The sequence below is a fragment of the Gracilinanus agilis genome, chromosome 3 (genome assembly GCF_016433145.1).
Source record: "Gracilinanus agilis isolate LMUSP501 chromosome 3, AgileGrace, whole genome shotgun sequence".
Lineage (NCBI taxonomy): Eukaryota > Metazoa > Chordata > Mammalia > Didelphimorphia > Didelphidae > Gracilinanus > Gracilinanus agilis.
Window position 1 is genome coordinate 450905478 of NC_058132.1, and position 15059 is coordinate 450920536.

The 15059-nt window shown below is 37.7% G+C and overlaps 1 pseudogene; it reads left to right on the top strand.

Annotated features, from left to right (window-relative positions):
- Positions 1-7119: 7119 nt before the first annotated feature.
- Positions 7120-9713, top strand: LOC123241700 (annotated as a pseudogene).
- The last annotated feature ends 5346 nt before the right edge of the window (positions 9714-15059 follow it).

The following is a 15059-nucleotide window of genomic DNA, read 5'->3' on the forward strand; positions in this document are numbered from 1 at the left end:
ATCATCTTATTCATTATTCATAAAAAGAGGAGAGTTATCTTTAATAGATCTTGTGAAGAGGAGAGAGGGAGTGGCTGAATATACTGAAAAGTTAATCTAAAACCCTTTTTCTCCCAATACCCTCACAGAGACCAAAATTTCACCATTACAGATTCATTCTTTTGGCTTAATTTTTGTAATGCAAATACCCTGGGGCAAGTAACACTTTTAGCTTTTTCAAAGTGACAGGTAGTTAATAGGATTGTAAATGTCAAGGTAAAGGTGCCCAGAGAGATTTTATAGTCCAGCCTCTTCATTTACAGATGAAAATGAAAACTAGAAATGTTAAGGAATTGGCCAAGAATCACATAGTCAGTGAAGATGAAGATCGGAACAGTAAAAATTACTAATATGTGATAAAGCAATGAATCATAGAGATAGGATGTACCTTAACACCAACCTAGTCCTTTCCTTTCAAGTTCAGTTTAAGGCAGTGAGACCCAGCACATTTGAGGAACTTGAATAAAGTCATAGAGCTACTAAATAGTAGCAGTGGAACAAGAACCCAAGTCTCAAGACTTTTATTACACAGTTCACTATACCTTGATGAAATGTTAAATACAGGAAAATCAATATCAAATTAATATGTAATTTAAAGAAACTATCAGAAGACTAAATATCCCATTGCTCAGCAACAAACATGCCCAATCATTCTCAACTAGGATCATTTGAAGTTTGTTTTTTCTGGTACCTACACTTAAAATTAATGTTACTTTGTTGTAATGACGTCAATAATAATGAAGAAGTTGTAGACATGATGATTTTTCACAAACCAATGTACTGAATTCCATATAGACCCTAATTCTAGCTGGACCTTTTAAAAGTTGTACTGAAGCTTTTCTCATTTGTGGACTCTGGCTGGCAAACTCAAAAAACACCTTGAGGAAGACTGTGCTTTACAATATTCTCAGCTGAAATTTGAAGAATGCAAGAGGGAGAGGGAGTAGTAATGGTGTAAACCTCCCTGGTTTCCAGTACACTTTTGCAATGAGTTTTGGCATTTCTGTATTCTTAGGATGTTTGCCCATTGCTGAGAGGGAGAAGAAACAATCACCTATTTTGGCATATAATTCACATCCTTCCATTTTAAATGAGCTACCAAAATGTTCCAACCTATGTCATTCTTTCAAGATCTAGGGGGTAATTCTCCCCACTTCCAAAATTCAAAACCTAAAAGTGACTTTATCCAAGTATGATTTATTTTCTTTAAAACCTCTTGCTGTCTATCCTCTCAAATGCTCTACTCGTCTGGAAAATATTGGCTGACTGGAATTTTGGAATTAGGACAATTTATTCTTTGTGCTAATTCCTTTCAATAAATCATTATGGAAAAAAATCAGACATGGAAGATATATGATTCTATGATATCACCATTTTCAAAGCCAAGTCTGAAGTCCACTTAAGATAAATATAGGGGAGATGGAGGGCAATCTCAGAAGGAAGTTCTGCATTCTTTCCACTCCAACAGGTTGAACATGGGCTATACCATGAAATATGGGTAGATTTTGAACTGGGTTTTGAAGCATGGTTAGTGTAGCAATCCAGGTATACATTAATTGTGATATTATTTTAAGAAGTATTCAAAAACTTAACTCTTATACTGCTAATGATTGATCCCTGCAATCTTGAGTCAAATTGAATGTTGACCTTGCCAAATCCCTAGCCCTTCCCTAAGGCCACACCCCAGAAGAGAGTCAGTTATCTCAGTCTCCCTACTTTTCCTTCAATGATCAATTAACATAGGTATCAAACATCAGTAGATGCCTTAGGCCATATCCACCCTGGATCCTGATCTTAACTATACCTATTGTTTCAGGTTCTGGTAGTTTGCATTTTATGATGATTACCTCATAATGTTAATGTATCAGGCCACTGGCCTCTCCCCTTCCCCCCATACTGTTGTAACCCCAATAAAATGTGACAAGAAATCAGCTAGAAATAAGCTCTTGACCATCAGAGCTTACTTGCTGTCTGTCTACCTTACGCCAAAACTTTCTGTGTGTGCGTGTCTTTATTCTCGCCTTATATTCTCTTTCCATTAATCCTTAACCCGTAACCTATTTTCACTCAGTCCTTGGTTCCCCTTTCTGAGTGTCCAACCCACTAGGAATCTTCGTGGAGTCAGTGGACAGCTTCAGTTAGCCACTAGATAAGTGAGGGAAAATTGTGGTGGTGGTATTTCAAGGACATAGTATAGGTGTCCAAAAAAATGGAAATGGAAATTAAAACTTAATATTAGGGGATGATAAGTAGACCAGATAGACTGCCTTAGAAGGAATATAATGAAGGGGGAAAAGCATGTTGGGACCAGATTATGAAAGATACTGAATAGCCCAAGATAGATGACTATTATCATTTGGTCTTTTGGGAGGCCATGGAGGATAAGTATGAAAGATTTAGAATTCTTTCTAAATAGTGGTATATAAATATAGAACAAAACTAAGAAAAGTAACTAGTATAAATTATGAATAATTTTCTATGCTTAAAAAATTTCTCTTGGAAATTAAATGCTGTGTTATAGGAATGCTAAAAGGGTTCTCTTCAGTCATGTTCAGTTCAATGAACATAGGCTACTGAGTCTATGAGAATGTAACCTCCTTGCAGGGAGGGATTTCTTTTTATTTTATCTTTGTATCCCTAGCACATTATAATGCTTTGCTATAGTAAAAATTTAATAAATGTCTTTTGAGTTAGATTTAGAAGTGAGAAAACTAAGTCCAAAAAAGGTAACCCAATATTCCAGAAGTCCTGACTGGTATATTCCATTCAGCATGCCAGGCTTAGGAATTAAAGAACCAAAATCAGTATTGGCCTTCAAGGAACACAGGTTCTAATTTACATCCTGGTTTCTACCTCTAAAACCAGTATTCATTCCACAATCCCATACTGCTTGTTATAGGTAAAAGCATCAAAGGATTTTTACCTAGATGGAATTTTATGGATCAATTAGTCCAACACTCTTATTTTACATATGAGGAAACTGAGGTCCAGAAAATCAAGTGATTCCTTCCAGATCATATAGCAAATGCACAACTGATATAGGATGTCAAACCAAATTTTATTTTCTTAAGATTGGAGTCTTTTTTTAATTATGCTACATTCAATAAATACTGTGTTTAATTAATATTTGATTGATTGATAATATTGTCCAAGATGCTTTTATTTTCATTCAATGAAATGAAAAGAAACATCTGTTTGTTTCTTCTGAAAATTTAATCAGAAGTTTCTTTGACTAAACATACATTTCTTTATTCTTTTTTTTTAAAACCCTTAACTTCTGTGTATTGGCTCTTAGGCGGAAGAGTGGTAAGGGTGGGCAATGGGGGTCAAGTGACTTGCCCAGGGTCACACAGCTGGGAAGTGTCTGAGGCCAGACCTAGGCCTGACTCTCAATCCACTGAGCTACCCAGCTGCCCCTCGCATTTCTTTATTCTTACCCTGCTAAAATTTCTGTTTTGTAGGTTATCCTTTCTCTAGTCCTCTATGGGATTTATAATATGAATGTCTGGAATTTTCCAGCATTACTAAAGTCTTGACCATTTTTTAAAGTCTATTAAAAGATTTGACTAAACAAATTATGGTACCTCGATGAGACAGAATATTACTGTGCTATAAGAAATGATCAATGTGATTAATTCAGAGAAGCTGGGAAAGATCTATATGAACTGATTTAGAGTGAAGTAGGCAGAACCAGCTAAACAGTCTATATATGATGACTGCAACAATGAGAAAAACAAGGACAAAAAAAAAATCCGAAAGTGAATGCTGCAACATTATAAAGAACAAGCAGGGATCAAAAGAAAAGATGAGAAGACATACCTATAACACATCTTTTCAGATATGGGAAGTCCATAAATATTACTCATATCACATGTTTTCAAGCTTTTTTCAATGTTTTTATCAGTTAAGCTAATTCTTTTCTTCTTGTTTTTCTTCTTCTGTCTTCAAAAAATGCTGCATGATATATGGGATGATTGCAACAGAAAAGAGGAAGGATACTGTAAGAAAAAATGATAAAGTAAAATAATAAGATATTTAAAAATTTTTTTTGAAAACACTGACTGTGATTTAAAGGCTAAAATTGTTCATCACATTAAAATAGAGGTTCTGGGAGGAGGGAGAGGCCAATTAAATACAGGCTACTTCCTATATAGAGTCTAGGAATGGAATGGTTGAACTTTCAGGATGAAGAAGTTTCTGAGGTATTGTGGAGAAAAACCAGGAGAGTCATGAATATAGCCTAGAAAGGAATGAATCAAAGGAAGAATCTTGACAGTGGAGAACTTATTGACCTTTCCAAACTCATTGACAAATATGGCAAATGTACTTATACCTTAAGTGGTACTCTGTTAAAATCATGTGAAATGACTGAAAATATCATCAATAGAATAAAGGAGATAATATATGGAAAGGGCTTATAAACTGTGAAAGATCATACAAATATACTCAAATACTCAAATGGATTTAAGATCTTATTGATGTAAATGGTGCCTCAAAGCAAGCAGATCTAATCCGTCTATGCTTGCCCATTCTAAGTAACTCTTGTCTATATTCTCATAAATGTGTCAAGGTGCTGGGAACCTGCTTTCTCTGGATATTGTGAGGAAACAAGTAAGACATATGAATGGGCTGCCCTTTTGTCGTCCCTCTCTCATCACTTACCTGGCCCATCATTTTTCCCAATGATACATTTCTTTGGTGATATCCTTTATTATAGTTTTTCATTCTTTTCCTTATTTTAGGTATTTAAAATGTTCCCAACAACCATGTACTACCCTCTGGATAAGTATTGACAATAAAAATAGAAAGAGAAAAGGTACACATAAGCTGTGTGACCCTAGGCAAGATGCCTAACTGTTTGCCTTGGTTTCCTCATCTGAAAAAGGAGCTAGAGAAATAAATTGCACATCACTCCAGTATCTTTGCTGAGAAAAACCAAAAAAGAAGAATTGGACATGATTGAAAAATGACTAAATAATAAAACCATGAATGAAACAAGCTACCTTTATTAGAAGTTTTAAAAGTAACATCTTTTTAAAGCATTTCTTGGATAAAGCATAGTGTGAAGCACTGTGGTGGAACAATGGGGAAAAATGTACATGGAAAAATTTCTTCAGCCTCCCACAACATTACACCCTGAAATCAAAAGCTCCTTGAAAGATTGAAGTTAGTTCTTCCCAGAATTTAAGTAATGGAAGTTGGCTCTAAAGCTACATTTCTTTGAGATAATACATCTTTCACTTAAATTTTATTGATATTTCTCTGTTAAAAAAAAAAAAAGGTTAAATACTGCTAATCCTCTGTAGCCAGATACAAATAACTTGATTAAGTAAGTACTCAACAACAAACTCTCTTCTCCCTTCAACTCCATTTACCCCCTTCCCTCCAAGCTTTTTAAAACGCATATATTTAGTTTTTATGGTACCTTCATTTCTCAATGTATTTTTTCTTCTTCCCTCCCAAAGAGCCTGAAGAGATTGGAGGGATAGGAAGTGCAGGAAATTCAATAAAAATCAACCAAGACATCTTAAAGAAAATAAAAATTTAACATCATATGTAGTGTTCTTCACCCAGCATCCTCAACATCTTCACAGATTTAGGGAAGTTGCCTTCTCTTTGGTGCCAAGTCTGCTTGTTTTAATGAACAGTTTTCAGTTACAATTACTTTGTTATTATTCTTTCTATTTTAAAGGTTGTAGTAGTGATGTATTCTGTTTTCCTTTTTCTATTTCAATTTGTATCAGTTCATATAAGTTCTTAGCATACTTATCAATATTTGTCATTTTTTTATAGTGCAGTAAAATTTCATTGAATCCATGAATGTTTAACTATTCCCAAATTATTGCACATCCACTTTGCTTCTAATTTCAATCCTTTGGATCCAGCAAAATGCAAGTGCCACAGGAAGCCCTTCCTCAATCACATTGCTTCCAGTGATCCCTTCCCTTTTCCCCCTCCTGGCTAGAAAGTGACCCCTCATCTCAACCCCTATGGGAGGGAAACCAGAGTTCCTAATCTACTCCAAACCATGGGCCTATCCCCACCCTTAACCCCAAAGGTAGTGAGTGCCCTGAACTTATCCAGCCACCACTCTTTCCTTGCATCATGAATATGGTCCCTCACACCACCTGTCTTGCGACCCTCTTACCTGTTCCTATGTCCTTCAGATGCCCAGGAATGATCATCTGAGCTGCCAGGGTATCCTAAGTAACCATGGATCTTGCCTTAGCATCACTAGGCCCTTCTTTCTGTCCTGTAACTAAAAATTCCTATATGTGTCATCTCCTCCAAATTACAATGAAAGCTCCTTGAGAGCAGGAACTTCCTTAGCTTCTGATTTGTATCCCCAGTACTTATCATAGTGTTTGAAAGATAATAAAGGCTTAATAAATTTTTTCATTCATTCATTTATTCATTTTTTGACATTATACAAAGTACTACTCTAAAATTTTTGTTTTATATAATGGTTCTTCCCCCTCCCCCATTTACCTTCTTAGAGTTTATACATCATAGTGGGAACATAATAGGATTTCAAAATGTTTGGATTAATTTAAAACTTCATTCCTTGAACCAACTCCCCTCCTTTTTTTAAAAAAAGATTTTTTTATTCATTTTTTAAAATCCTAATATTTTTATATATCCTTCTATATTAATTTTTTTCATTTGTTACAGGGCTAGGCAATGTGGGTTAAGTGACTTGCCCAGGGTCACACAGCTAGGAAGTGTCTGAGGCCAGATTTGAACCTAGGACCTCCCATCTCTAGGAGCTACCCACCTGCCCCCTGAGAACCTATATTTCAAGAGGGGAGTAATGAAATACATAAATAATTAGTTAATCTAACTTTGTAAAATAAAAAGGAACCAAACTCCCATCTCTAGGCCTGGCTCTCAAACCACTGAGCCATCCAGCTTTTTTTTTTTTTAAGAGGAGTGTCTTGACAACAGAGAATTGCATAGTCTGTCTCCAATTGTTCTGGATATTTTGAAGATATTTTCTTTGAAAAAAAAAAACAAAACCCTTATGGGAAAACCTTTGCTATTCCTCTTCCCTTGCGCCACTGTAGATAATCATTCAAAATGATGAGGAACCCCACAAAATCACGCAAGTCAAGGAGCTCAAATCTCCAGGTCCACTTCAAGAAAATACTCATGAAATAGCCAAAGCTGCCAAGGACATACATATCCAAAAAGCTATCAAGAATTTAAAAGATGCCTCATTGAAGAAACAGTGTGTTCCTGTTAAATAAGGAAAAGGGAATCCCTGGGATGATGTTATAATGGTTAGATGGTTAGTACTAGTGAACCAAGCCCAAGGATACTTCCTTTCCCTGATTGGCCAGAGAGCTAATGGTGAAGAAGGAAGGTTTCCAGTATTAACTTTATCTAGACCAAAGGGCTGGTCAGGACCTCCGGTGGTTTCGCAATGGATTACGACATACTGATAGTCTGTATAAGAACTTTCCTGAGAGGATGTCAAGATAAGAACGACCTGGGACAATATTGAGATAAGAAAAGATTCCAACTCCTATCCCTTCCCCCATTCCAGTTACTTTAAAAGAACCCTGCTGGGGGCTCCCGGGTGGAACGCTACTTTACAGCCTTCCCCGGTGCACCAGCTTAATAAACAAACCTTGTGAATTGCAGTGCCGGTCTCTGTTTGTAGGGTGGGCTCACGGAAAACGGACCCTAACAATGATGATGGTAGAGGTAAATGTAGAGGTATGAATCAGATTAAGGAACACTGAAGGAATATAGATTGACATTTGGTTAGGGAATTTTGCATTACCTAACCTTCCCCAATAATACCTAGCAGAGGAAACCAGTAACAGGCAATTTAGGATTTTGGCTTTATGTAAGTCTGAAGAAAGGTTTCCCCCTCAAATAATCCCTTGCTCACTTTAGCCTCTACTTCCCTCTTTTCCAATTATCTAACTGCTAATTTGTAATCAACAATGTTTTTTGAGGATGGGCTAACAAGGGTGAAATTAGAGAAGAGGTAAAACTGGAGTTCCCTATCTAAAGTCTCAAAAGAGATATGCAGGATCCTTTTAGCTTTGGCCTACAGCTAAAAGGATCACCGGTAAATTGTCTCAATCTTCTTGACTTTCTAATGCTGGCTAATCTAATCTATTAATAAAGAGAACCAAATGATTTTAGATGTGGCAGGTACCAAGGAAGATGTTTCTCTCTTCAGGACTGACACAACCGACCTATGTCACTGGGGCTGGTACCTGCCTTGCCTGACTGCCCGAGCAGAGGGACGCAGGCCCTACCTGTGGGTCCATTAGGGTCCCGTGCTTATCCTCAGAGGCTTTCTCGGGTCTTCCGTGGAAGAAATAACAGACCATGCCTGCAGCCAGGGCAGAGGGAGAAAAGCGGGTCAGGCCCTGGCGTCTCGGGGCAGCTGGGAGGGAGCAAGAGGCCTCAGAGTCTGTCCCTGAGGCCCAGCGAGAGCCCCAGGGGAGGGAAAACCCTTGTCTCCTGCTGCCAAGCCTGCAGGCTCGCATTCGTGGCCAGGGCCTGCTGCGTGCCAGCTGTGCCCATCAAGGCCCACTGCCCGGGAGACAAAGCCAAGAGCCAGCCCCTCAGGTTTCCAGATACTGATTGTCGACATGGAATCTAGAGTCCCCAAACTTGTGGCTTAGTGAGATCTGATGAACCCCAAGTTTTAGAAATAGCTTGTAGGTTGGAGACCCCAAAGCTTGTGCTTGTTCCCTGTTCCTGTGAGAATCCATCCTGAAGGGAATCTCAGACTAGCAGTTGCAGACTGAATAATGGACCCCAGGGTAAATGCTAAATACCCTTTTGTCTTGGGTAGTCTTCCCCCTAGTATCGGGGACCCTTACCCAGGAGGACACACCTGGGCAGGGACCATCCTTTAGTATCCATTGTGTAAGCAGTCCCTTCCCCTACACCCTAGCCTCTAGCTATGATTCCTTTCCCAAGCTTGATTGTATGTCAGTATAATGTCAATCATCTCTCCCAGCCCCTGGATCTTCCCAAATGGTATATAAGTTCCCCAATTTCCTTTGTTCCTTGGAGTCGTCATCTAGCGCTGTGTCACTCCCAGGGGGGGTCAGGGAGCAGAGCAAAGCAATGTTCAATTCTAGGACTCTGCACAAGGCGCAGCTCTGCAAAAGAGGCCAGGTAGCCCTAATCCCCCTTTCCCTTGATTAAAGAATGATTTTATGACTATTTAATAGTTCTGCGTTTTTTCTAAGTTAACATGATAAACAAGGTCAACTCACAGTCAATATAGGCAATATCAAAATCCTGTCCTTTATTCCTTTCCGTTGATATAATGGTGGAAGTGATAGGTGTGCCCAGGCTCAGCAGTGGGAGTGGGTTTGGACACAGGATTATTAGCCCCAAAAGAGTGCTGAGTTCTTGCTGCATATACTTAAAAATGTAGACAATAATGCAGAACTCAGGGTTTGCATATTGATTATCTTGTCATTGAGCATAGCCAGATTAACAAAGCTCCACAAACGGGAAGACACACCTACCTGCAGGGTTCCTGGGCTAGTCATTCCACGCTTGAGTTTCTCTTGCCATATTGAGATGATACTTACTGAAAAGGAGCAGATTGCTCAAAAGAAAAAGATATCCCAAAAGAAACTGAAGAAAGAAAAACTCATGGCATGGGTGTAAATGTGACGTTATCATGCAAATAAAAGTGAAATGAAAATATTTGTCACAGTAAGAAAAAAAAACTTTACTTTTTTCTTGGAATCAATACTGTATATTGGTTACAAGGCAGAGGATCTATAAGGGCTAGGCAATGAGTGTTAAGTTACTTGCCAGGGTAATGCAACTTGGAAGTGTCTGAAGCCAGATTTGAATCAAGGACTGCTTGTTTCTAGGTCTGCTTCTCAATATACTATGCCCTCTCTTAAAGATGTTTTAAAAGATCTTTCACTTATTAAAAAATATAAATCATCATGAGTGCTTTTGTCTGATTAACAAAAATAAAAACTTAGACAGCTACAAGAAATATTCAAGAATTAGAAAAACTTTGAAGAAAAAAGAAAGAATTCTAATTAATTATGAGGATTATGAATCAGTCTTAATTTAAGGAAAAGGAAGATGAAGAAAGCAAGGGAAACCCTAGAGATGGGAAAAGAGAAAGATCTATTAGCAGTCTATAAAATCTCCCTTACAAAATTCATTTCTTTCCATTTGAACTGAGGGATTCTGGGAAGATGGTGGCATAGAAGCAGCTAGGCTCCAGATCTCAGTAAAACCCTTTACCACCAATCAAGGACAAAAGGCTCTGAGGGAACAGAAAACCAAATCTGACAACAGAACAGAGCTGGGGGATTCCCCCAGCTGAAACCAACTTAAAAGGTACACTAAAAAAGAGGGAAAAAAAAAAAAGCCTGAATTCTCAGAACTGTCCAGTGGGAGGGGAAAGAAAGGAGGAAGATCCCAGGTCCCTTTCTCCACCTAATGTGCTGAGTCTCCAGCAAATCCTGGAATCTCTGGGTGGGCTAGGGTGCTAGTCTGAGGGAGTACCTCACTGGCACAGCTGTGCCAAACTCAAGGCTCTGGTCATGGATGGCAGGGAGGTTTCTGGGGGAGAAACCCAGAGAGGGTGAACAAATGCTCCATTTTGCCCTGCCCCCCAATTCGGGTTTTGACCTTGGGGCACTTTGAGCTCCAAAGATCAACCACTCCCGGGCTTAATCTTATCAGTACAGCAGATAAGAAGTCTTCAGAGGGCTGGGAAGCTCCTACACTCCCCTCATCCCAACAGACTACAATGAAAGTAGCTGAATTCACTTCTTTAGCTTTTATCACCAGCTGGGGAAAATTTGGCCTCAGGTCCCACTAACCTAATTAGTCAACCGAGCAGAGAAGAAGCTTTCCCAGGTCTGAATAGCCCAAACACATAAATAAAAAAAAATGATCAGAGGACCAAGATTACTGCCAATTACAGAGGAGAAAGAAGGAAAAAATATGAATAAATGATAGAAAAAGAAAAAAGAAACCACAATCAACAGCTTCTATCCAGAAATTGAACAAAGAGCAAGTGGATCTGAGGAAGACCTAGGTACACCAAAAAAAAAAACCCAAAAAACCATAGATACTTCAGTGAAATGGCTTTGGAAGAACTCAAAATTCAATTAACTCAAGAACTCAAAATTCAAATAACTCAAGAACTCAAAAAACAATCAACAGAAGCTGAAGACAACTGGGAAAAGGAAATACATGAACTAAAATAAGAAAATAATGTCTTAAAAGCCAAAATTGACCAGCTGGAAAATGAAGTAAAGAAGGTAAAAGAGGATCTACAAAAAATCTTTCCATTTTAACTGCTATGGAAATCTGTCTACATGTCTGGATGAGGGTTTGGGATGATTCCTATTCTACCAAAAAATTAAATTAAAAAATCCCTTCCAGAGAAACATTGAAATAGGTATATTTCTCAAGCTGCTTTGAGATCATATATTGGAAGAGATGACAAAGAAGTGACTCCTATGAGAAGTATCATACCACTAATTTCATTGTAGTAGTTATGGAATGATAAATGATAAATTCTCAAAAAGAACTCCAAATATAGGATGGGATTAAAAGGTTTCATGTAACCATATTCTTTGGCTCTGGATTTTTTCCCTTCCCTTTGACTTTATTGATTTATACTTCTTTTCTTCACAGCCTATAAAATGTAAAAAGAACATTTGGTAACATTAAGAGAATTCAACAAGAAGTTTAAGAGTATTAGGACAAGAAATTAAAAACACAGGGCAATAAGTTTTTACTTACTTTACATTTTACAAATTTACATTTGCTCTCAAGGTGACAGAAAAATTACTCCCTCAAAACTAGAGCAAAATATTTATTATATATTTATTAAAGCAAATTAATATTCATATCAAAATTCTAAAATTGTTGCACTGACGTGTCCCAAGTTTCCTGACTCTTAGGCTTATGTGGACCAGCTCCAATAATGAGGGCAGCCTAAAATATAATATTCTTTTAGATTCATATTCTATTAAAGAAATTAATCTACAAAAATTTTGGTTATGGATTCTATCAACCCACAAATATGAGTAAGAGTCTCCATTTCCCATACAAGTACCCAAAGTAATAAATGGCATTAAGTACAGGCCAATATTTACCCCCAAAGAAAATGCAAAGGACTTATGGAAGTCCATAAACAAATATAGACAACCCATAAAACTACGTACAATAGTTCACACAATCAACAAAATTCTTGGGGATAGGGTTGTCGGGGTGGGGGTGGTCTCATTTTCTATAGAGTCCTAGAGTTCTCCATATTCAGCAGCATTCTATGGTTTGGGTTCTACATTTCACTTATGATGTTGTTTGGTATATTAAAAAAAATAGTTTGTTAAAATATGGGGGACAAATTGATGGAGGATTGGTTAAAGCAGTTTTCTAATCAACCTGATGAATCTACAGGATGAAGATACTTTGTTATTTTATAAACTTACAGAGAATTAAATCTTTCCAGGACTTTGGAAAACTCTTCCCCATGGATGGTATATATGTTGAGAACAAAAACCTTCTGAGTTAGTTATCAGAGACTCCCTGCCTCAAGATAAATTAATTAGCTTAGAGACAACCTTTGGTACCTTTTAAGACTCCCCCAAGATGAATTGTATGACTCATACTCTTGGGTAGATAGAACCTTTAGTCACTGTGCTAAGCATTTTATAAATATAATTTCATTATCCCTACCACAACCCTGGGAGGTAGATTCTATTATTTTCAGTTGAAGAAACTAAGAAAACAAAGTTAAGTGACTTGCCAAAAGTCAGACATCTGGTGTCAAGTTGAATTTGAATTCAGGGCCTACTGACTCCATTCCCACCATTCTAAAGCTACAGTAAAGTCATAAAGGGCAGCTATGTAGAGTGGGTAGAGTACTGGAACTAGAGTCAGGAAGACCTCTTGACCTCAGATGCTTAATCATTGTGTGACCCTGGGTAAATCATTTAACCCTGTTTGCCTCAGTTTATTTATCTATAAAATGAGCTGTAGAAGGAAATGACAAACCATCTTTGTAACTTTGCCAAGAAAATCCTAAAAGGGGTCACAAAAAGTCAGACATGATGGAAAAGTGACTAAACAACAACAAAAATATCATAAAGAATGAAGATGAGAAAAGACCTGATTTGGCAAAGAGATAATTGGTAACTTTGGAGAAAGCAGTTTCACTTGTGTGATGAAGTCAAAAGCCAGATTACAAAGGAATGAGGAAAGAAGGCAATAAGTAGAAATAATTTTTTCTAGGAGTTTGCCTGAGAAAGTGAGGAGAGGTATAGAACAATAGTTTGACCAGGTAGTAGGATCTAGTGAAGTGTTTTGATTTTTTCCCCAAAGATGGGTAGGTTTTCAGGCAGCAGGGAAGGAATTAGTAGATAGGGGGAGAATGAAGATTCATTAAAATGATTAGAATATATGTAAATGCTAGTGATTACTATTATTATTACCTTGCTTCAGTTAGATCTCAATATCCCAGATGAGGCTAGCCAACATAAAATTTTAGTGAACTCGGTCTACTTGGTGGCATGATTTTCCACACCTTCATCAAGGAGTGTGAAGGATTGGTGGAGGTGAGTCATAAAAGTAATTCAAGTTTAGGGCTTGGCATGAGTAACAGTTAAAGAGAAAGGCAAGAAATTAAAAAATAAAGGACAATGTGGAGTCTAACTGGTTAATTTTAGGGTTGAGAAAGATAAAAGGAAGAAAACAAAGTCAGAATAGGGCACAAGCTTAGATATTTATTTCCTACCAAACTTGAAAGGTTCCACGTCTGGACCCAGCAATAGAGTGTATGTCTGTTGTTTGGGGACCAGATGGACTAAATCTGGGAAGGCTCATTACCAGAAGGTTTGGCTATCAGGTCTAGTTCTAAATCCTATAATCCTAAAGTGATTCATTCTCTTGGCTACAACAATTCAAAAACAGTGTCAGCAGCATTATGATTTGAGGCAGTAGAGCAAGTATTCACACTGATGAAATCATAGATCTTTGAAGTGTGGAAATCAGTTTGCATTTGTTTTTGTAGCAGCCAAACCGCATCATTGGCTCCCCTATTAGTCTCTCCCATCCAGGAGGCAGGATCATATAGAGTAAAAAGAGTGCTCAATTTTGAGTTAGAGGATTTGGGCTCTAATTCTTTCCCTTACTCCTTGTGTGGCTTTGGGCAAGTCACTTAAACCCCTTAAGGCCTCAGTTATCAATTTCAAAATGAGAAGATTGAACTAGGTCAATGGTGTCAAACCCAAATAGAAATGGGAGCCACTCACTTGGACTCCATATTGACTTATTTTTAAAATTTTTAAAAATTTTATTAATTTTTGTTAAATATTTCCCAATTACATTTTAATCTGGCTCCTAATCTGGCACCAGTATCACTCAGGAATGTTATAAGCAGCATGGTGGTAAGTCATATGTCTGGCACCTCTAGATCAAATGACCCAATGCTCCCTTTCATCTGTGATGCTAAGTTGTTGTGTTGGTTTTTTTTTTTTTAATTAATCTAAAGCAAGACTTTAGGATTTGTCTCATTTCTTTGTGACTCCATTTTGGGGTTTTCTTGGTAGAGTTACTGGAGTGGTTTGCCATTTCCTTCTCCAGCTCATTTGACTGATGAGTAAACTGAAGCAAACAGGGTTCAATGGCTTGCCCAAGGGTCACACAGCTGGTAAATGTCTTAAGGACAGATTTGAATTCAGGTTTTCCTGATTCATGTCTGACACTTTATCTTCTGTGCCACCTACCTGCCTAGACTATAGAATAGTCTCATTTAAAGTTCATGTTATTGGATATGGCTGATTAGAAACCCTGATTATTTTATCTTTCATATTAATTCTTCTTCCCAGCTTTCTGTCACTGATACATTTGATCAGCATGTTCTCCAGTTTCCATATAAATTATTTAAAAGAATTTTCTACAGTAAGAGCCCATTTGATCAGCATAATGAATGACCTGAGAAAGCAATGGATGGGGGGGGGGGGGGCAGGAGCAGCTAGGTTGCCCAGATCTGG